The 23,975-nt window shown below is 31.8% G+C and overlaps 1 long non-coding RNA gene and 2 pseudogenes across 2 annotated transcripts; 1 reads left to right on the forward strand and 2 right to left on the reverse strand.

Moving 5' to 3' along the window:
* Positions 1–339: 339 nt before the first annotated feature.
* On the forward strand, positions 340–22,650 carry LOC149534137 (uncharacterized). 2 transcript variants are annotated; one of them, XR_016357970.1, is made up of 5 exons: positions 340–545; positions 912–1,011; positions 7,106–7,195; positions 22,347–22,422; positions 22,588–22,650. It is a non-coding gene; the product is annotated as an uncharacterized LOC149534137 (long non-coding RNA). The 2 variants fall into 2 exon arrangements; XR_016357971.1 differs by lacking the exons at positions 22,347–22,422; positions 22,588–22,650 and having other exon boundaries at positions 7,106–7,229.
* Positions 1,785–5,346, reverse strand: LOC149534138 (transketolase-2, chloroplastic pseudogene; annotated as a pseudogene).
* Positions 2,368–3,330, reverse strand: LOC149534139 (putative glycerol-3-phosphate transporter 5; annotated as a pseudogene).
* Positions 22,651–23,975: the final 1,325 nt, after the last annotated feature.

Here is a 23,975-nt window from a genome sequence, read left to right on the forward strand (position 1 = left end):
TTCTATTAGTATTTTTTTTTTGGAAAGATGTAAGAACATTAATGAATGTTAAATGTTTAGCATGAAAATAGAAATCTTTATATTTAAATGTTATTTTTTAATTGGTTATAGCAAATTTTGCTAGTGGTTTTAAAGAATTTAATGAAAAGAAAAATGGATTAATATTATTGTTTAGCCATTCCTAAAAATTTGGCATTGAAAATTGATTATTATTAATGTTTACCCATCTATTAAAAGTAAAGTGATTTAAATGGAAGAGACCACATTCATTCAACTAAAATCTAGTCTTAAATGTATTTTGTTGAGGTGTACCATCATGTTTGTACATTCACATGTGCGAGTGCAGACTTTCTTCGAGAATACTTCAATGATCTCCTTATTAAACTGTAATCTTAGATGCATTTTGTTTTGTGACTTCAGACTTTTTCATACAAGAAATGCTATAGAAAACCACACATCTACAAATTCATTTTAAAATGCATGGACAGATCTTTTTATGGAAGAATCCGAGATGGTTTGTGTCCAGTGTGGGATGCAACACTACAGTTACCGATCTCCTAATTAAGCTATAATCTTAAATGCATTTTGTTTTGGGTACCATATGTTTACTGTTGCATCGTGCATCCGAGAAATTGGCCATTCCTGAAATTTTTTCATCTGTCATCAATATGTTGCAATCTATCAGTGTTTACCTTTCAAAAATCTTTAAATACCTTTGTTCATTGTTGCTTTGTAACATGTCATTTTTTATTCTGCTATCCATTACTTGTTTTTGGTTTTGCAAGTAACAATATTGTCAGAGATTGTTTGTATGTAACATTTCAGTTTCTATTGCGTTCTGGTAACCATGTTGTGAATAATGTATTTTTCTTGTTTTCCCATGATGAATGCTTTATTTTTGCTCTCTACAGTTGTCATTTCTTCCAGGCCCTAGAACCATCAGGATAGAAGCCCAATCTTCGTATAAAGCTTTTTTGGATTCAAAGAACAACATCTGTACAACGATACCAGGTATGAGGGTTTAAATGCAAACCTTGTGCAAAAGATTAATGTTTCTGTACTTGTATTCATTTCCACCTGAAGCACTAAATTGTTCATTTATATTTTTGGATAACCAAATGTGTTTCCTCCTATGAATAATTGCTCATGTATTTCATTTTTGGGTCTAACTGTGTGAAGGTCTTTGTGTAAAGTGTTTTTACTAGACAAAGACCAATTCTCCAAATTAATCTCTTAATTTGAAACTTGCATTTTTCTCTATCCAAACATCTCCTGCTAAAACAACACCTCCACCACTTGATTAATTTGATGGGTTTCACCTAAATTTTCCCCGCCAAATTTAGAGCCCATTCATCTCTCTTTTCCTCTTCACTTGCTTTAATCGATGAGATTGTTGAATAGTCTGTACGAGACCTCCATCAAAACACACTTTTAATAATAAAAAAACACACAGTTATTACTAATATTATTATTCTTGTTCTTGTGTGAATTTGCTCCCCACAGATTTTGAACCCTCAAGTTACTGCTTGCTGATGTTAGGGCTTTTTTCGGCTTTGTGGTTAAAATACAGTGTTTTAGGGTTCATGTGACAGAGAAGAGGTGGTGTTGCAGTCGATGGCAGCAGATGGAATTATTGATGTCACTTGTTGCTAAACTCAAGCGTAATGTTAGCTCACTGCTTGAGGTTTTATGTTAATTATATTTTTTATTGCTTTTCATTTTTTAAAGTGTTTCTAGAGTTTTATGTTTTTGTCTTATTATGCCAAAAAAATTAGTCTTTCTTTTCAATTTTGCATCTCCTTTAAGAAGACCTTATTTGAGCTTGCAAGTTCTCCACTTCCTCCTATTAGACCAGGAATGGAGTTGGAAATTAGATTCAAACACTTTTCATAATATGCACGACATTCTCTACTTGGAGTCTTCGAAATTTCTTTGGCTTGACTGGGAAACCATAAATCATAAAAAGTTCTTGTGTTCTGCATACTTCCTAGAATTCATAAGTGGAACCATACTGCAGATTTCATATTCCTTTTTAAATTAGTTTGACATAAGAAGTTAAATACTCATCTATTTGTGAGAACTTTAAAGTTTTAGATTCGAGGTGTTTTGATTATATTTGCACTTTTCTAATTTGGAGTGTTTGCTAGGTTTTACGGTAGTTTGAAAGTTAAATTTTTGCTAGAGGTTTGGGATTTCAAAAATTTCATTAGTCTCAGGTTTCTATTATGTTCACAATAGTTGCAGTATGGTTATGGTTGAGGTCATTAGAAAAGAAAATTCAAACTATCAAAGTTAATCTAAAAGTGCACTCAAGCAATAATTTTTTATCTAATATTATTTTTAGAAAGCTATCAAGATTACAATAACTTACAACATCCTTGAATTATGAACAATTGAGTAGACTATTTCCTGAATACAAGAAAGGTTAAATTGGGCACCGAGTCCTACAAGGTTAGCTCTACCTGAATGTTTAATGTAAAAAAGTACCCAATATAAAAATGTATAAGCCACAAGCTTTGAGAAGAAAAGATATAATGCATAGGATGCGACACTAGGAATCATCCACACTTCAATAAAGCCAATGGTATTAGTAATAGTTGAATGCATTTGGGCAGTCACACAAGACCGAAGAAGCCCCTCTTCCTCAATTTCCACTGTGAATTCTTCTATTTCATGTTTTACATCGACACTACCACCATGGATGTCTACTTTCGATGGATCAGTTCCCCCATTCACGCTATCCTTATAAGTTCTTGTTTTGGATAGTTCAACTAAGATTTTTATCGGGCCTCTGTGAATTTCTATTGGAGGCAGTGTTTCCTTTAACAATCTAGCTTCCCCACATTTGAGAAGACTCTGGTCTTCAAAACTTATCCTCTCAAAACAAACCCCATCCACAACATCATAAAGGTTCACAACCAAAAACAAATACACCACAATGCCTACTACTACTATTAGAATTCGAGGAAGAAAAAAAGACCATCCCCATCCATATTGCAAAAGAGCTACAATAATAAGGGAGCCACATATATTTCCTATTGATGTGTGAGCATTCTAGATGCCCATGTTGAGGCCTCTCTTTCCGTTGCCAAACCAATTGCTAACAATGGCTACAATAGAGGGCCAACATGTGATCTCCTGCAACCTGACAGTTCTAGTACTTCCATCAACGGGCTTCCACCCACTTTTGAACACCCCCTTTGCAATGTTGATGGGCTTCCTCGATGCATGAAAACATGCGTACGCAATGAATCTGATTATCACATAGAGCTCTGATAGACCCTGATTGTGGGATTGAAACACCTGTAGTGCTTTAAAAAATAAATTCATAGAGGCTCCATAATATTTCTATCATTCAAATCAACACGAATTGAAATTTGAACATAGAAAATTGAATTATCAAGAGCTCAAATAGCCTTGATAGAAAGAGGGCTTCCACTTGCATTTCATGATAGCAGTCTTCATAATTTAGTTTTTGTGACCCATGAGAATAACTCGAGTAAAAAATTGTTTGATTAATGACCTTGTACTAGTTAATAGACCTGCAACTTAGCTTATTGATGTCGATTGTCTAAATTACTCCAATTTTAAGTCTTGTCAGAAACGTAGATCTACCAAATTGAATTATATCCCAGTCATGAGGTATGCTACCCTAAAGAAGATTTTCGAATTCCTTTGCTTCCAAAGGATATTTTTGTTTGTATTTCTGAAATGTTGCATTCCATTCTTCTTGTAATTTTTTTCCATGCTCTGCTTGCTTCTACATGTCTCTATATACCATTGGAATTACATAAAATTGCTTTCTATCTTCCCAATGCACTTTTTTTCCCTCATTTTATCAACATCTTCGTCATCAAATATTCCATGATGAGCTTTGGTTGTTCCCTCCTTCTTAAACAACCTTCGAATGAGAGTTTTGAACTTGATAAATGTAGGCTTTTCAGTTTGAGCATAAGCAGCAAGAAGTGATCTACGAAAGGAATCCATGTCTTCGCGTATGTTATCAACTGCAATAGTATTCCAATCAAGAGCTTTGAAGTATCTCTATCAATTGTATTATGGTTATCATCATATATTAAAGTGAGCTTATTAAGTTTCCAGTGTCTTGCCAAGGAAGCTGCCTAATTTGATATTCCCTCCATTGCACATCCATCACCCATCATGCAAAATGTCCAGTGATCAATAACCATTGTATCTGGCTTGTAAGAACATACTGCTAGATGTTTCTCTGTAACTGCAAAACCCACTGCATTTGCAACTCCTTGTCCTAGTAGACCAGTCATAGCCTCTACAGCAACAATTATTTTATAATATTTTAAAGTCTTATATCTGAACATGACCTAAAACAACTCTTTTCAGTAGTGTACCTCATTACTGTGTTGGAAAGAAAGATATTGTACAACTCAACAATGGCCAATCTTCAACAATGGCATATCTAAACAAAATACAATTGAGTTAGGTGAATGCCTAGAAATCCTCAGAACAACAGTGAACTCATTCTCATTCACACATACTTGTAATCCAAACTTGTAATTGGGCTATCTTTAGGTGCCTAGTCAGAACTCAAAGAATGTTTTTGTTTGCTATTGATGTCGTGCAAATTTAGTGGTACATTAGAAACAGATTGTTGACTGTCGCACAAGTTTAGCATATGAGAATTTCATGAATCCTCATTCAAGTATCTTCTAAAAGATTTTATTATATGTAAATAGATTTGGCAGAATTGATTTTTTGGAGGATTAAATTAAATTTTGTTTTATAGTCTACTGTGTCAGTTGATCTATTCTTGGGTTTTGTAGATAACTCAGTATATGGAAGCTTATGTGCTTTCAATATGTATGACCCATCTAGCTTATTTCAAAAGTATATGGAAGCTTCTGTGCTTTCAATATGTATGACCCATCTAGCTTATTTCAAAAATGGGGTATAATAAATATGAGCATCTTTAGAATCTGATCCAGTAGATGACCAAGTGTTCAGCCACCTAACTTGCATAATATTTTTAAATCTTCTATCTGAACATATTCAAATCTAGCAAGGTGTAGACATATGTAGTTTTTGAAGACATTTGTGTCCTGCACTAAGAACAAACCGATCCTTGTTGAACCAGCTTGGATTGTTAAGATTATACTTCATAACATGCCTATATAACAATTACCCAGCCTCTGCCATCCCCAAAGGTAATCCAGTGTGCCTTGCCTTTGCATTTTGTATTGTATCCACCACCAACATTCTAATGTTATCTACCGATTACCTGTCTATACCAATTTGAACATAACCCAAATGTTTGTCATCCATATTGGCAAACCCCAAACAAGTTATCAGTTCTATGCTTCCCCCTCTCATAGATGTTGAGGGTTGAGGATGATGAAGATACTACAAATCTGATTTTAGATTCATCTAAATGTCATGAACATGCATGTCTCAATTGGGATTTAGTGATGATTTAGCATCTTCTATGAGAAGACAAAGAACATGGAGCTTGGCTGATATAGATGATGCTCATCATGCATTTTCAGCTACCGATTCTATTATTCCAATGCATTTTATCTACTAACATTTTGTTTGTATAGGCTTTATGTGCTAGAAATGTATTTATCTAAGGAGTTTACAAAATTTTATTGTTTGTAAAGAGTTAACGAGTACAGTTTTTGCCTGTGTTTTCATGGGTTTTACTTATATTTTATTTAGTTGAAAGGTCAATATTGAATTAATATTTCTTTACTATAAAAAATAGAACAAATATTTTAATTATCTTCTTTCTTTTTACTAAATCTGTCACATAGCTAACAATGCATAGAGAAATTAGGATTTAATATGTCAGTGATTGTTACTTGGATCATTCTCTTATCACAACTATGCCCTCCAAGTAATGTTGTGGATTAACCAACTTGTTAAACAACTTCTCCATGAAGAGGAATTAGCTGGCATGATTGATATAATGATGCTAAATGGAGTCGTCTTGGTGGGAGGACCTATAATTGTCTAAGGATGTATGGTGGCTACACACACACACAGTCAAATTAATTATTCTTTCTTTGGATTTCTCAGTTTTAGTCTTTTCAACTTTGTTTATGTTATGAGGAGTAGGAATTGGTCTCCGAATTGAGTATGGCATAATCTAAAAACTGATAATAAGTACAAGGGAAATTTAGATCCCTAATTTCTCCCTACTCAGTTTTCAATTGCTGAATTGTGTAAAGTTTGCATTAGTTATGATAGGTGATTATTTAAATTTAAAAGCAAACTAATTTGAATTAAAGTTTGATTGTAAGCATTACTAGATTTAAAATGAATGCACAGTGTATTAGTTATATTGTATCTCTCAAAAGTGAATAAAGATATTGTCTTGCGTCAAAAATGGATGAACTAATTTGTTAAACCACTATAAACCTATAGTTTTCTACTTCATTATCCAATTTTTGTTTCTTTCTTTTCAATTCGGTTTATTGCTCTTTCATTCAAACACATTGACCCTAAAACTTAATAGAGTTGACATGTTATTTCTTATTTGAAACATTTAAAGTCTGAAATAAGAAACAACATGCTGAAATTGCCCACAACATAAATTTTAAATCAACTGTGAATTACTCAATCAACCATAAGAGAAGCCCATCAGTAGGGCGAGGCTTCACAACCTTGCAATTGTCTTCTATCTTTTTAACCAAATATATTATAGAGCTAAGAATGGTTAGAGAAATCAGGATTCAATAATGCAACAATTTGTCATTATATTTCTTGATAAGTTGAGAAGTAGTCAAAGTGTTCTATTTTGTGATAACTTGTAGAATAGCTATTTAGACCCCTTATTGCAGTCCTTTCTCTCTATTGGGGTATCAAACTGGATGATTATACTACTTCCACTGATAAAAATTGAAGTTTGTTAAGTTCAAAGGTTATCTTTCATTTGAAGTTACGTGATATTTATAAACAGTCATTTAGATTGGAAAAGATTCTTTATCTATTACTTTACATATTTTCCAAAAACCTAGTTCAAAAATGTCTGCTCTTTGTAGCTCTACAATGATCAGCAGTAAATGGTTGCTTTTTTTGTAATTCCATAACCCTTATGTTGTCTATAACAATTTTTTTTTCTCTTTTACAGGTTACTACTTTCGTGTGCCTTTTTTTTCCACGGTAAAAAAACAGTGCTAGAATCTCTATATTTACAAAGAACATTCCACAAGCATAGCAGGTATTACGAATTAAATCTTATTTTATTCCTCCAATCCATTATGTTTTTCTCAAATGTTGTCCTCGAATTATTTTCTTTTCCAAATTCAATTGAATAAATGTATATCAAATTATAGGTCACCTGAAATATGTGTTTTAAATTGAAGAATATGTATTAAAATAACTATATATAAAACAACTGAACATAATTTTCTATCTAAGCTTTGATGAACACTTCCTGAAGTAGCCCTCCAATTAAATCTTACAATTTGAATTTCCAAATTCCTTTCTTTGTTCACACTAATATTTGTTCTTTGCATAATTATTTGGAGTCATTAATTGTAACATTAACATAGTTTTCTTCTTTTACAATATCAAAAACAAAATCGTTTAATATAATTGATTGAAAACATTCAAATCAATTAACCATGTAGAAATCTATTGTTTGCCTCTATCAACTACATGTTATCTCTTGCTTCTTAAATTGCCTCTCTTCTCTGAAATTGTTTCTTCATGCAACTCAATTGGGTGAATATGACAAAATAGTTTAAGAATAGGAAATCAATTAACCACGTAGGAATCTGTTGTTTGCCTCTATCAACTACGTAGTATCCGTTCCTTTTTAAATTGCCTCTATTTTCTAAAATTCTTTCTTGAGGCAACTCAATTGGATGAATATGAAAAAATAGTTTTTAAGAATAGGCTATGTTTGGCATAGTAGTATAACACAGACACCATATTTAAAAATTCTAAAAAATAGAAGTATAACACAGAAATGGTATTTTAAAATGCTAAAAAGTAATGCCAAATAACAAGAGGCTTCGAAGAAAATTGCATACTTGTAATCATTTTCAGTATTTTAAATTGACCATATATTTGCTACCTATATCTGTGAGATGGTTATTTTCTTTGTTATGAAAGTGTACTGAGAGCAAAGTTGTATTGAATCTGGGAACGGTTTCCATAGGTTATAAGAGATTAAATATTAGACAACCAAAAAATAGGATATGATTAACTATTATGACTAAATTTATTCATAAGCTCTTTACATTTTCTCAAAATTTGATTATAAAAACATATTGTTATTTACCAAGTGTTACATTGTTAATTGTTTCATTTAATATGGCATTCTTCATTTTCTGTTGTGTTCTAAGAACTTGAGAACGTGTACTACATTGAAGGAATCCTTCTTCTGAACTGTTGAAGGTTAGTTATAATTGGTAGTATTTGTTGTTACACAAATCTAAGTATTGCACAAAATTGTTCTGTTACAAATATCAAACTATTGTTGCCTATTTATGTCACATATCCATATTATAGTTCTATGAAAATATTGAATACAAATCTCAAGAAACTACTTCTATTACTGGTGCATTTTTTGCTTCATATATGAAATGAGTAATACACTTCGTACTGATTCAAGTAAATTAGGAGACGAATCAAAAAATCCGATTACAGTAGAAGCATATAAATCTAATGACAAATTACAAAACATATCAATCAACAATGCTCTTGACAATGTTCATTGCTTTCAAATAAATTCATTTAACTTCAATGTTGGTGACTGCTTGTTTAATACATTAGAAGTCTTGCTCCATTCTCGTTATACATTTGTTGAGCTCCGCAATGGTCTTGTTAACTATTTCTTGGATTGTCTTGACAGTGGTTGTGTCATGGCTTTAAACTCGTCTCAACATGTAATGCCCTGCCAAGGGATCCAAAGAATCAACCTAGAATTTCACTAAGTTTGGTAGCATTTTTTTTGTTAACATGAAAGTAAATACCGCATATAACTTATGCACAATAACGGAAGCAATAGCAATGTCCATCTAAAAATAAACATAACATACATAATAGATTACATTCTTTAAGATCCCTTAACATTGGATTATATCTAGAAACATCTAACATACATGAATCCATGATAAGTACAATGTTCATACATTACATTTGAAATACTCAATCATCCACTATACATGCCACAGGGTATAACAAGCTCAAAAGAATATACATACGTGAATTATGGTACATCATCCTATTCTAATCCATGATACATCAAAGTAAAGATAATCACATGATACACATGATACATCATCATAGAAGACATATGCATCCATCATAAATATCAAACATAATAAACTAAGTGCACGGTTCCTCCCAACCGTTAATAGCATCATTAGACCATCGTGGATCCTAGCCATCCCTCCGTGCGTAACATTCCAAATCACTGAAGAGATCATCGGTACTAACATAGAAGGAATGCCACTCCTAACATATACAACATCATATGTAGAAAGTAATCTAACATGCAAATATAAGCATAAGATAACATCATCTAACATATGCTAATCATCAATGAAAGGATACATATCCACCATCACGAAGGACGCATCAGCCATGATGTCTCAATGAATCTCAAATGATAAGAGTGGAAAATACACTACCACCCGACCGCGTGGTACCTAAGTGGTCCACTCCCACCATGGTGAGGAGATAATCTCAAGTCCGAAACAGGCTATCCAAAATCACATAGCACAAATCTCTATAAGTTCAGGAATCCTAAAAGTATACTAACTCAAAGGTTCCAAACACAAAATTGACATCTAATCCCAGAGGCACACAATGACATGTAGGAACCTACTATGCAAGTGGGAAAGTGTCATCACATTTATCACGTACAAATTACCTTGGCAGTTAGCTAAACTCCACGGGTCCATACTAATCTCATACGGCCACTAGTATCCTCTCATACTGATGAGACATACTACAGAATGCAAGGTCGCAACCATGCGTTCTCTCTACTCCCATCCTAGCCTATACAAGCACTCAAGGCATGGGCGAGAACAAAAAACATATCTTTTTAGGTTCATTCAGTTAGTATTAGGTGTGAATGTTATCACTTATTAATCCAACTTACAATGAGTTACCCTGGCAACCTCTTAGGGCCCCGACCCCCATTGCAAGCCACTTCCCATCACTACATGCAGATATCCTACCCTAAGCTCATGGAATCATAAATCTCAAAATCACAAAAGATAATGCATAATAAAATCATCAAATATGCATAAAAGCATCAAATCTCCATGAGCAAACATTCATAGAAAATCATGAACACAACAGCTCTCTATTGGCAACTGAAGTATCACTGATAATCAAAGTATCCAATGGTTCTCAATAACCAAAATATATCTCAATCATACTGATTGAAGACTCCAAAAATGGTTGAGTCAAACCTGTCACATCATGACATCATCAAGAATAAATCCACAATATAGTCCCATCATAGCGACTAGAAAATAACCAAGGATAACTGATCGATGACCAAAAATAATGGTTAAGTCAAGTGTCGCATACATAAGAATCTCAACTACAACAATCAGTAATCACATCCAATACATAGAGCATTCCATCACATAACCATGGTTGGGTTTATAAAGATCAAGATTAAAACATCATCATGTCATCACAATCACATAACTCCCAAGCCTCTGGTAGACGTCCTATAACTGGTCAACACTAGTCAACCCAAAACTCAAAACAATAGCATAAAGAATAAACAATGCAAACACATATTTTAGTTTTGCTAAATTTACAACTTAAATTTAAATGCAAAAGTCTCAGTTTACGTTTCCCAATTTAATTATCACGTGGAGAAACTTCACGTTTAACCTAACCCATGTTTTTGTATTGGTAGATAAAAGTTTCTTCCCAAAAACCATTAGACTCAATTTTCTAAATGTTCTAAATGTCTCTTATATTCCCATTTAGACCCCCATCATTTTCAAAATAATATTTGAAATTCTTTCATATTCATCTTTTCCAATTCAAAGATTATATTGAATCTATATTGCTCACCATTATAAAATATCTTGTTATTAAAGAATTTCTCTTTAAATTCCAAACATCAATTAATATATCAATTATTTATTATTAATAATGTATATATATATATATATATATATATATATATATATATATATATATATATATATATATATATATATATATATATACACACACACACACACACACATACATACATACATACATACATACAAAATAACATTTAATAATTTACTAACAATGCAACATTGAAAAGCCGAAATTCATATTCAAATAACATATGAAACATCATTTAACAATGTCCATTTTAAAAAGAAACTCAAGCCGCACGGGATGTAAGTACCGTCGGCACATGTACGACCTGCGGATCGTAGGTATGCTGCAGGTCGCAGGTACTCTACCGACTATAAGTACATTGCGATCTCGCAGTACCCTGCGATACCACAGTGGTCATAATAATGTTGGCAGGGGTGGGGGAAAAGAGTCTGTCCACCCCTATATATATATATATCAATAACATTTTTTTTTCAAACGTTAATCTCATACAAATCGCAATGCGATTTTTATATATATTTTCACTGCGATTATAAAGTACGATTATCCAATGTATATATATATACACACACATATATATATACATGTATATACATACATATATGTGTGTGTGTGTGTGTGTGTGTGTGTGTGTGTGTATTTATATGTATTTGTAGAATCAAATATCACAGCATATATATATGTGTGTGTGTGTGTGTGTGTGTGTGTGTGTGTGTGTGTGTGTGTGTGTGTGTGTGTGTGTGTGTGTGTATGTATGTATGTATGCAGATGCGAAAATTATAAACTTGTATATTTTATAATGAGCATATACATAATTTATTTAAAGATCTCAATTTTCAGAATTTTCATATAAACTATTTGGTCTCAAAATTTATCCAATAAATCATCTAATGATTGTTTGGCTACAAATTTAAACCCTAGCCCCGTGTTCTTTTCAGATTTATGCATATAAAATTCTCATATAAATTAAACCACCCATATTGAGAATGCATACAATAGAAATATGAAATTCCTCAGAAGACATATGGAAGACACGAAGAAGACAGGGAATGCATGATGTGGAAATAGCATAAGTAAAATCACAAGAATCTACCCGGATTCTGATGCTAAATCGCTCTTCCTCAAAAAATCCGCAGAGCAAGCTCCTCCCTTCTTCAGAGTTCTCGAGTCCTCCAATGCTCCAATTGCACTCCAAACACTATGTCTAAGCCTCTAGGAATGCCTGAATATAAAGAGCTCTCAGGAAACATCTAGAATACTTCTAGAAACAGTTAGAAGGTGTCACCAACTAAGCATGGGTCTTTTCCAACCTTCTAGATGAGCCATAGGGTTGTAGACACCATGTGCTTAATTGATGCACTAACCCCCGTGTTGTTGACACATGAAAAATAGAAAAGTGCGTTAATTCTCATGCCAACTTATAACTCCAATTCACTTTTTATATAATTTCTCTTTAAATATATATAACTTTCATTTTAATTTTTATAACTTTTATTATTATTATTTATTTATTACTTTATTATTATTTTATTATTATTATTAATTTTAATTTCTAATTTTCTTTTATTTAATTCTTTTTCTTCAATTAATTCTCATTTAATTAATTATAATCAAAATATCAAATAACATGATATTTTATATTAATTTTCTCAAATAATTAATGTATTAATTAAATCTATTTATTAAGACTTAATTGATAGAAAATTCACCATAGACCTCCAAAATAAATTATGAAAACCCAACATAGAGCAAATCACACAAAATCAGTCTAAAGAGTTAAAAATCATGAATTATGTCATTCGACACATTCAGTGGGTAAAATATTCAGATACTTGTCCTACCTCACTAGGACAATTGGCTTAAAGGTTTGGGATTTGGACTTGAGAATTTATCTCCCTTCTCTTATCATTGAGATAGTATAATAGGGTACGCTCATCTTGGCAATTCAGGGAAGTCGATACCCGGTACTTGCAACCTGCAGAAAAACCATGCATGTACATACAATATATATAATTATAAGCTAAACAGACAATGGCAGGAAGTGGTGCATCGTGTAGATCCTGACTAAGCAGGTGACTACGACTCCCTTCTTTAACCACATCAGAAACGCCATACAATAAGAAAACACGCACACCATACACATGCAAGTATGGGGTAAGTATCCATAATAAAACACATAAGATAATAAACCATCCATCTAATCATCAATAATAACTGAAAACAATATAATGATCATCATGTATGCATGAAATGTAAAGTCTAAATGATCTCATCGCATAACCACTGAATCCATAACATAATGTCTAATGGTGTCAAAAAAATACCACTAATCCATTATCATAAAACTAGCCCATCATAGTCTGATAACAACAACAACAATATGTCCAAAAAAGATGTGAACGAGGGTAGGCACTACACAACACGAGTTGCACCTTTCAATCCTCTAGGATTTGCATAGAGTAAGTGATAAGGAAATATACTTTTGAAGAATGAATTTATTGATAATTGAAGTCAACATTCTTGGTGAATCTGGCCTTTGGGGAGACACCTTTTGTGTTCATTAGCTATCTCTTTGGTTAAACATACCCATATGCATTTGGTCATTGACATGAAAAAAACTATACTTGCACTTCAATAAAAATGCACCTCATTTTACAATATCAATTCTTTTCCATGATGGTAATCCATTGGTCGGGCACTATGAACCTATATTCTCAAAGCTGATGACATATAATACAATGCAAACTATGCAACAACAACTTCCAGTTTTACCTTGTAATATAACAAATATGTGGAATATAAGTTCACAAAAAGTTGCCATTTGATCTCCAACGATTCCCTGCATTTGCTACTACTCACGATGAAAGCATGTTTGCTGCTGTAACATTCTTAGTTGATAATACATTTAATGCAATTGCATTGCGGCTATTCATAGCATAGTCATTAGCCAATGGACTGATAGTGAAAAATACATTTGCAATGCATTGCTTCAATATGTATCGCCAATCTACAACCTTAACAAATGAATTTATGTCACAAATACGAATATTAATTTCCAAAATTGGAAATTCATATATTGAGAGCAATGTAGAAGGATCTGAATTTTGCTTGCTTTGGCATATATATTTCATATTTGTATATATGTATAGCAACCAACTCCTCTACCTAATTTTCAAGTGTATTGCAATTGCACAGAACCAACAAAAAACATTAACTTAATATGTTTCAAAAATAGTTCAAGGCGTTATCATTATGAACCACTCCAACAAAGTAAATAATTTACTTTCCAAATGGAAAACAACAAACACAATTCAATTAAAAATGAAACTTCATTTCGAACGAACATGACAATACCTTGCTTTGAGCAAAGCTCAACATCTAAAAAAAATACAACTATGAATTTGAAAAGTTTAAGTCTTCATCATTCATTAAGAAATCTAAAAGCAACAATACGTAATAAAGAAATATCTTCAACAAACATATGCAATGATGAACAAATTCATACTAAGAATATGCAAAATAGGCCAAAAACATGGTCAAAATCAAGGACAAGATTTGTATTTTGCAAACCAAAAATAGCAAATTAGTCAACAACTCATGGACATGCAAATGAAGTAAACAATTTAAATAGCAAGTTTGTTATGCAATATCTATGAGAAATCAGTGATACACTTCCTAAAGCATGCACACTATGTAAAATGTTATGCTTCCAAAAAGATATTTACAAAATAAACAATGCACTTGCTTATGCTTTCTCTTTGCTCTCTATTGAAACAAATAAGAAAAAAATTACGACAAGCCAATTGATTTGCAAAAAATGTAAGAATGTCATTATGCTTGGAAAAGTCCCTATCTTTGCTACACCATGGAACATAAGACGCAATAAAAGAATAAATATTGTCCATGGATTGACTAGCCTTGAAGAAAGGCTTGTATCGTTGTGTATTACTTTTGCACAAATTAGGCAATTGGGATACAAAGGAGCACAATATGGATTGAATGGTACAATAATCGATGTTTCTGTTGACTTTGATAGAGTACAACAAGCATTGCCTAGACACATAGATGAGACACAAACAATTGTAGTCAAAATAAAACATAAGCTATGGTACGACAATGCATATGCTCAAGGAAATGTAAGACTGCCCATGTAATAAATGCATTAACAATATTGTCAAGAAAACCATTGTATATGAAAGAAAAAATTTCAATAAATAAGGATTGGGAAGCTCTTTTTACAATGAAATAGCAACAAATTTGCACAAATAATGAGATAGATACTGACATAGATATGTATGATGGTACATCTAAGCATGAGCAAGAGCCTATAACTGAATCGCTTATACAATGGTTCAATGAATTACATTCAATCAAAGATCTTGATATACCGATAATTGAAATTGCATGTTCAGAAGGTTTTAAACCACTAGGTAATCTTTCAAGACACTTATGGTGAAGAAATGAATTTTTCAACAATTTTTTATGAATTTTCACGAGCAAAATAAATAAATAAATGTTTTACCTATCTAAAAAGAGTGAAGTGGGAGCTCATGCATAGAGACAATGAATTTTCAACACATATAGCAAATATTTTTTTCAAAGCTATAAAAATAATTATCCATCAAATATCATCACTAGTATGGCTCTGTATAAGAAAAGTTGAACTGAAAGGTGATAAATTATGTGCAAAGGATGTTTGCAACACTACCAACTTAGAAATAAAATTGAAATTTCACTAAAAAGTATACGAACATCTCCAAATTACTTAGAAAACACAAGAAAAAATATTTTTGCAATGATACGACAACTAGGGCCTCCAACTTTTTTCGTAACACTAACAAGTGCTAAGCATTTGTGGGAACCACTATGTAAAGCATTGCAACATATATCAAACACACAAAAACATACAAGAAATGAATCTTTATAAGATTAAGGTTTTGATTTTGAAATTAAGAAAAATCCAATACTTTGTAATCGTTATTTCAATTATAGGATCAATGTATTTAGAAAAATGATGTTAAAAAATGATGAACATTTTGACAAAGTCTTCAACTATTTCTTTGTTACAAAATTCCAAAATCGAGGAAATGAACATGTACACTTCATGCTATGGATAAAAGATGCACCTTTATTTGGACAATGCAAAAACATTGACATTGAAAACTTTATTGATAAATACATCTCATGTAAGTCTATGTTATTAGATCAAAATCTTGTCAAAATGAAAACACACCATCATACAAGGACATGCAAAAAATACAAAACATCTACTTGTCGATTTAGCTTTCCTTTGCCTTTGATGAGAAAAATAACAATATTAGAGCCTTTATTAAATGGTGATCCTATGATGAAGGATAAAGCTATTTTTGTTTTCAAACAATTATAAAATAACACTATACAAAGGATGTTACATTTGATGAATTCCTAGAAGAATTTGATCTTGAAGAGGCATAGTACATTGACATGTTGCAAGCAACATTGACACGAAGAGTTGTATTGCTTAAATGCAAGCCAGGTGATATATGGATAAATGCATTTTCTAGAAAAGTACCAACATTATGGTATGCAAATACAGACACACAATTTATATTAGATGTGTATGTCGTTGTATCGTACTATAGTTCATACGTGACAAAGCAATATCGAACATTGACACTTGCATTCTACCAAATATGAAAACAATGTACTTATGCTTACAGTGAAAATATTTACTTCATACGTAAACTAGGAAATGCATTGCTTAACTATCAAAAAATGTCTAGTTGACAAGCAATTCATATTGCACTCTCATTGCCCTTACACAAGAGTTCAAGAAAAACAATTTTCATCAACAATTCACCACCTGAAAATATAATTCTTATGTTGAAAAGTCCAAAGTTTTTAGCAAAAGAAAAAGATGATTCTAAGAAGATCATGTATGCCTTTGCAGTAGATAAGTACATACAATGGTCAAAAGATTTATATCATTTATCATTAGCTGAATATACAACTTTCTACACATGCAACCCATCAAAGACTAAAAAAAGAGAAAATCCATATATCATATGATACATAAGATACAATGAACACATTGATCATGAGAATTATTGTAGAGAAAAACTTATGCTTTATGTCCCTTTCAGAAACAACGAAAAATTATTGTTACTAGGCCATCAAACATGGAGTGTGACATTTAGTGAAAACAAAAAACATCTAGAAAATATAGAAAAAATGTTTACCTCAAAAATACATAACAGTTGGGGTGGCATTGACCTTGCTACAAAAGAAACCATCAAAGATAACAACCCAACAATAGACCTTGAAAGTGAACATGCAAAAACTAACAAACAAAATGAAACTAAGAAATATGACATCATAACTAGCATTAAACATGCAAACAACAAAAAAAAAATGCATATTGCTAGCTTCTCATTGTTCAAAGAAAAAACACATTCATTCTTGCTTACGAATGACAAATATTTTAGCTTACGAAGACAATTGAATGAAGAGCAACAATCAATAGTAAAAGATGTTTTGATGACAAAGAGACTTGCACAAGACAAACCACTATATTTGTTCTTGACAGGAGGTGTTGGCACAGACAAAATGTTCACAATAAAGGTTCTCTTTCAAGCCATGATTCAAATCTATGATAAATTACTAGATAGTAACCCATTCAAGCCTAAAGGTATTAGTGTTGCCTCCACAAGGAAAGCTGCTTCTAATGCAGGTGGCATCACTACACATTCTATTTTCCACCTTCCATGTACATCTTCAAAGATGTTACCTTTGGACTCAAACACAGTTGACAATCTAAGCAAGAAATTAGATCAACTCCAAGTATTGCTTATTGATGAAGTCTCCCTAACTGGTTCTAGAATATTATACAATATTGACAGAAGGCTTAGCCAAATCAAACATATAGCAATGCAACCATTTAGAAATGTTAACCTTATATTTTGTGGTGACTTCTACCAAGCACAACCTGTGTGTGATAACTGGATATTTGAAGAGCCAACAATTAATGATGACAAAATACCATACACATTTTGGCTTCAAAATGTACTAACCTTTGAATTTCATACTGTTGTCAGACAAACAAATGAACATTTCATATATGTTCTAAACCATACAAGAATTGGAAAACAAAATGATGAAAACATTTCATATTTGAACATGACATGCTACAATACTTCTCCTAACAATCCAAATTGCCATACTTGTTCCACAGAAATTTAGCTATTGATGAACACAACAGAAGATTGTTAGACTTCTTACCTACTCAGCTTTATGTCTTTGAAGCTATTGATCAAAAAGACTTTCAAATTGACAATAACTAGTACCAAATTGATAAATCATTACTACCTATTGTACTTTACTTAAAGCCAGGAATTTTATTTGAGTTAATTGCTAGCAACCTAGATACACATGATGGACTAGTCAACGGTGCTGATGGAATCTTTCAAATGCATACAACTGAAGAAGAAGTTATTATTTGGATTCAATTTAATGACTCTCAAATTGGTACCTCACATTGCAAAACAATGCAAAGATTTTACACAAGTTCAATTTTTTATTTTTGGACACCAATAATAAAAATAGCTAGAAGAGTAAAAACATCTATAAAAATTGTTACTCAAAAATAATTCCCTGTTCAACTAGCATTTGCAAACACTATACATAGAGCACAAGGCTTAACAATGAATACACTTGCTTTTGATCCTAGCAAAGTCTATCAACATGGTCTAACCTACATTGCTCTATCTCATATAACAAATATTGAAAGATTGTATTTGTCACACAAACTACAACATCAAAACTTTAAAATATCACATAAAGTGGAAAATGAAATGCATCATCTACAAAATCTCGCAGAATGAAAACTTGAATATAGTCTTTCCCTAATACCAATTGATCATTTCACCATATGCTCTTTGAATACTTGAAGCTTTGCATTGCACACACAAGAAATTATCCATGACCATGACTTACTAAAAGGAACCATTCTTTGTTTTCAAGAAACAAGAAACAAGACACATGAGCATGTCCACTTACTTGATGGAATCTATAATTGCTATTCTTTAGTAGCTATTCATGGCCTATTGACTTATTCTTCGAAAACCACCACTGTCTTAAATACCAACACTTTCTCAACACAATTTATAGAATCTTTAACAATTGATATTTTACATATGACCAATAATATGCGAATCACAAATGTTTGCATTGCACTAGGTGCACCCATCAATGATATATTCAGTCTTATAGAAAATATTTTTACGAACTTACCAGTAAACTACAAAGTCATAATCACTGGAGACTTCAATATTGACATGTTACAATTTATAAAAAAACAACAAATGTTTGATGCCCTTATGCAACAATACAACTCGTCTTTGCTTACTAACAAGCGAACAACATATGCAGGTACTTTAATTGATCAATTTTGGATTTACAATATCAATCAACAATCTGCAAAATTCATTGTCCTAGATACGTATTGGTCAGACCATTTTTCAATATCTTTATGCCTCCACTTCTAACTTGCAAAACATCCATCTCTTCCCTACATGCTTAATCATTTCATAATGTTGTACAAAATTATTATATATAAATAATTTTTGTAAACAATTTATTGAAAACATATTACATAATTCATTTTAGTTTGATAAAATAAATTAAATCATTATCTCATGTACTAACAACTATTTCAACACAACAATATACCAATTATATTGTTCATAATGAAGGCTTCAAAAAAGAAAATGTTGGATATAGACACCTTAGCCAACAAACTGGCAACTGCAACAAAAAGGTATTCGCATAATTCTTTTCCAATTACATATTTTATAGCTTTTCCATATGATTTTTACAATATTCACTTCCTTTGCATATTTATTTTCAACAAATTGCATAGATCTCTATTCATATCATCAAATGAACAAGAAAACTCTTTGCAAGATGACAACAACCGTACTGGTAGACAATTAGAAAGAAGGTAACGATTATTGTAGACTTAAAAATTTGTTGACACAAGTTTATATATTAATGCATTATATAAAATAAATAATCCCATCTTGTCATAGGCTGAAGATGGGAGAAAAAAAAAATCCACCATTATGGACATTTGTACAGTATAATCTGCAATTTATTTTGAAGGTGATGTCCTTGTGACTTACGGTCCTGCCTATGCAAAAGATCCAACAAGCCTAGCAAAAGCACCAATAGTACATGTTGACCTCATGGATAGTGAAGGCCAAATGACAATAACATCAAACATCACCAATCAACTGATTGATAAGTTTATCCACCACCTTTTGCCTGGAGCAAGTGTCCATATAAACGATTTTGCACTAAAACAAAAAACACAGTATGAAAGAGGTGATGCTGATTATTGCCTTCAATTCATTGCACAAACATCAATTGAAACAATCGACAGAGTCTGCAAGTAACAAAAACTTATGCCTGACACAACAGTAAGTAAACTTATAGACTCACAAACTAACTACTTAATTGGTACATTGGGCATTTTAGTCGCAGCACACAAACATACACCAAAAAAGTATCAACTAAATGTAAAAGATGGAAACTCTACATCAAACGCAACAATTGTAAGTTATGGAACTCATTCATCAAATAATGAATTATGTTTTCTGTTATATCACAATTCCTTTTTACACTAACAAACAAAATTCTTAAATTTGTAGGTTACAGTTCTTGAATTCCATGCTCAAGCTTATGCAAAAGTACAAGAAATTGTTACATCCACACAAACACTATTCCTCCTATTGAAGAATGTTGTACGAAGTGGACCAAAAGGAACAAATAACATTAAAATAGCACTGTCCACTTTCATTGACGCTCTCAATGATGCATCTACAAAAATTGCTTTACAAAAAACTGTGTCCTCAAATACACAGGTAAGCAACAAAACCATATCATCTTTTAAAAACAATTACAATTACATTTAAAGTAAACACTGAAATTCACACTTAAATTTTGATTCAAATTTCAGGTCATTGGCAATTTAAAACCAAAAAATTCATAATTACCACTATACTAGTTGTTTTGCACCCAATGCCAACAGGCATGATCATTGCCACTATCTTCAACAACCAAAAATGTGCATTGCATTGCATGTGAGAAAGTTTGAAGCTTTGCTTACAACCATTCTTTGCAATGTGTGATATAAAATGAAGATGACATTGTCAACTGCACCATGCATGAAGAAATCCTTCATCAACACTTACCATAACTAACAAAAATACCATTTGAAAACTACAAAAAAAAAAATGTCAGTAGTTGTATACATGCTGCAAACATTTGAAATTAAAGACAGTTTTACAATTGCAATGAACAACAATATCACTTCCATTCTACCAAAAGCAGACTATGTAAGATGAACATATCTTCTCTTCTTTGTTAGTTACGATTTTACAAAATTCTAAGTTTTAAAAATTGTATTCGAACTAATATCATTAACACACTCATTTTTTGCAAACTGCAGGTTAATTGACTATTGTAGATCTCGATACAATCAACTTTTGTGATTTCTGTACATAATAGTTTGTTTCTCCTCAAAAAAATACACTTGAAACTTTTATAGTCAAGTCTACATTGTTTCAATCAATTTTGTAATAATTCATATGTTGAAGACAATACAACTCTACTGCATAGAACAACATTATGCCAATTTGTAATGGGATGAATTATATAAATTTTGTATTTCACAAACAATTCTACTAACAATATCCTCATACATATTTCAACAGAATTGTTAACAGATTTTAAAAGTATCTACTTACTGCATAGCCTCTATATATTTAACCAGCATGTTTAGATTTTTTTTTTCTCATTCTTTACTTTATGTTAATAGATAGAATAAATGCCTTCTTCACTTGTGGTTTGTGCAACGACTGATTCTTTCCATCTTTACGCTATGCATCTACTTTTTCCATTTTTATAGCTATCGCAACTAACAATTACTTTATTTAATATTTAAACCTAGTAATCCTAATTTGGTTTAAACTACATCTATCTCTGGTTAGATCTTGCAGACCTTGTTGAAATACATTTGGTTGTCTTCAAGCTATATCTGCAAAGTTGGTTCTCTTCACTGTGCACCTACAAAATTGTTATTAGTCATTTAGAAACTGACAGAATTTTTTTACCCTAAAGTAGAAATATATAATAAAGTATCATCTAGCCTTGGATAGTAGGCCTCTTTAGAATTGCAGATATATATATTTAATACTATTTTCACTGACATTATTTTTTTGTTTTCCTTATTTGACCAGATGTAACACTTGCAGTAATACCATGTCGGGCTCTCTAGGACATCACGAACAGGATGACAAAACATATGCTTCGTAGGTAACCTTTTTTCATACATTTGTCTTGTAATACAAATCCACAAGTTCCCACTAAAAGTGATGAATAATTAAATACAAGACTAATTCATTATTTGTAATCCAATCCTTTTACATAAATAACCTCAACTTTTATATGCACAATGCAATTAAATTTTGCAATGTTCAGGTTTCGACTGAGCCACTATCCAACAAAAGGCTGGCTCCACTGTTATGGAACAAAAGTGGATCAATCCCAGGTTGGTTGTTGAAGAAAAATATTTTTTATTCATGTTTATTAATCACCTCTTCTAAAATTTATGATTCTTCAATTTCACTATGGTATAATCTGTTTTAGAGACAAGGATTAAGCTTTTATATGATCATAGACTTGCACCTTGTCTCATCATTATTGTAATGCATGGATGATAAAGGTCTTGTTTTGCCCTTTTAGTTAGAAAGTGAGCACTTTCTGGATGTTGTCGTTCTCTTTTCATTTTTTGGGCCGCATGTGGTAGTACACTATAGAATTCTTCAACACAAGTTGAGGTTGCACAACATTTTCCTTACCTTCAATAAAAAATTCTACTATATGCATAGCCTCCACGGTTCTAAGCATTAAGAATGCCAAAGTCTAAGCACAACACAGTACATTCAGATTTCATTTCTTTCATTTTGAATTATATTTGAATATAAATTTTAGTCACCGGGGTCACTGAAGTGTTTTCTCTTTCATATAACAATGAAAACATTTAATTTTCCTTCTTCTTTAGCTGCTAGCTTCAAAAAGGGAGGGAGGGCAATATTGTTTTGAAAAATGGTAGATGACATGGGTGAAGGTGGTACAGAAACAACTATAGATGGTGGAGGACCTTCTCCAACAATTGGTAGTGAGGGAGGTGAAAATAATTTAGTGCCAGAAAAAGTAGAAGAGGATTTCTAGACAAAGCTAGCTGAACTTAAACTTGATGAACTCCACATTTGACAACACCCAATTAAAGTCTTAGGTATGTAAAATGCTTAGAATTAGTTATTTGCTAAATAAATAAAGTAATTAGAAAGGGTTGTAATAGTTCAGATGCTAGCTAACAATCAATTTTTTTTTTTTTTTTGCAATACACAGTTTGAAGCTCACATTAATTAATAGTTTTAGGTGCAACATATTTCTATATTTGGTTTACTTTAGGAATTGCCTTGTTCTTTTTATATTTCATGTAGATCTAACAAATCAATTTCTCTCTTTTCTTGAAATGCAATTTTATCGTCCTTTGTTGCTCTTCTCTATTGAAAGAATGCTACTTTTGAGTTGGAACAAAAATTTCACAACATGCAATGATTATTAATGCTCAAACAAGGATCAGTCAGGGAAAATTCATTCTTTTCACATATTTGCTTTTGGATGTTCTGTAACCATGTTTATTTATTCTATTTGGAGTATGAATGTAATATGTATTTTAATAAATTAAAATCAATTTGAAGAAATTGTCTCTCACTACTAAATTTTGACTTAAATGTCATACCTAATTTGAATTTATCAAAGTCAACGTTGACATTACAGAATCGGTACAAACAACACTA

The sequence above is a fragment of the Cupressus sempervirens genome, chromosome 10, assembly GCF_028749045.1.
Source record: "Cupressus sempervirens isolate cs-2001-9-10 chromosome 10, ASM2874904v1, whole genome shotgun sequence".
NCBI classification, from domain to species: domain Eukaryota; kingdom Viridiplantae; phylum Streptophyta; class Pinopsida; order Cupressales; family Cupressaceae; genus Cupressus; species Cupressus sempervirens.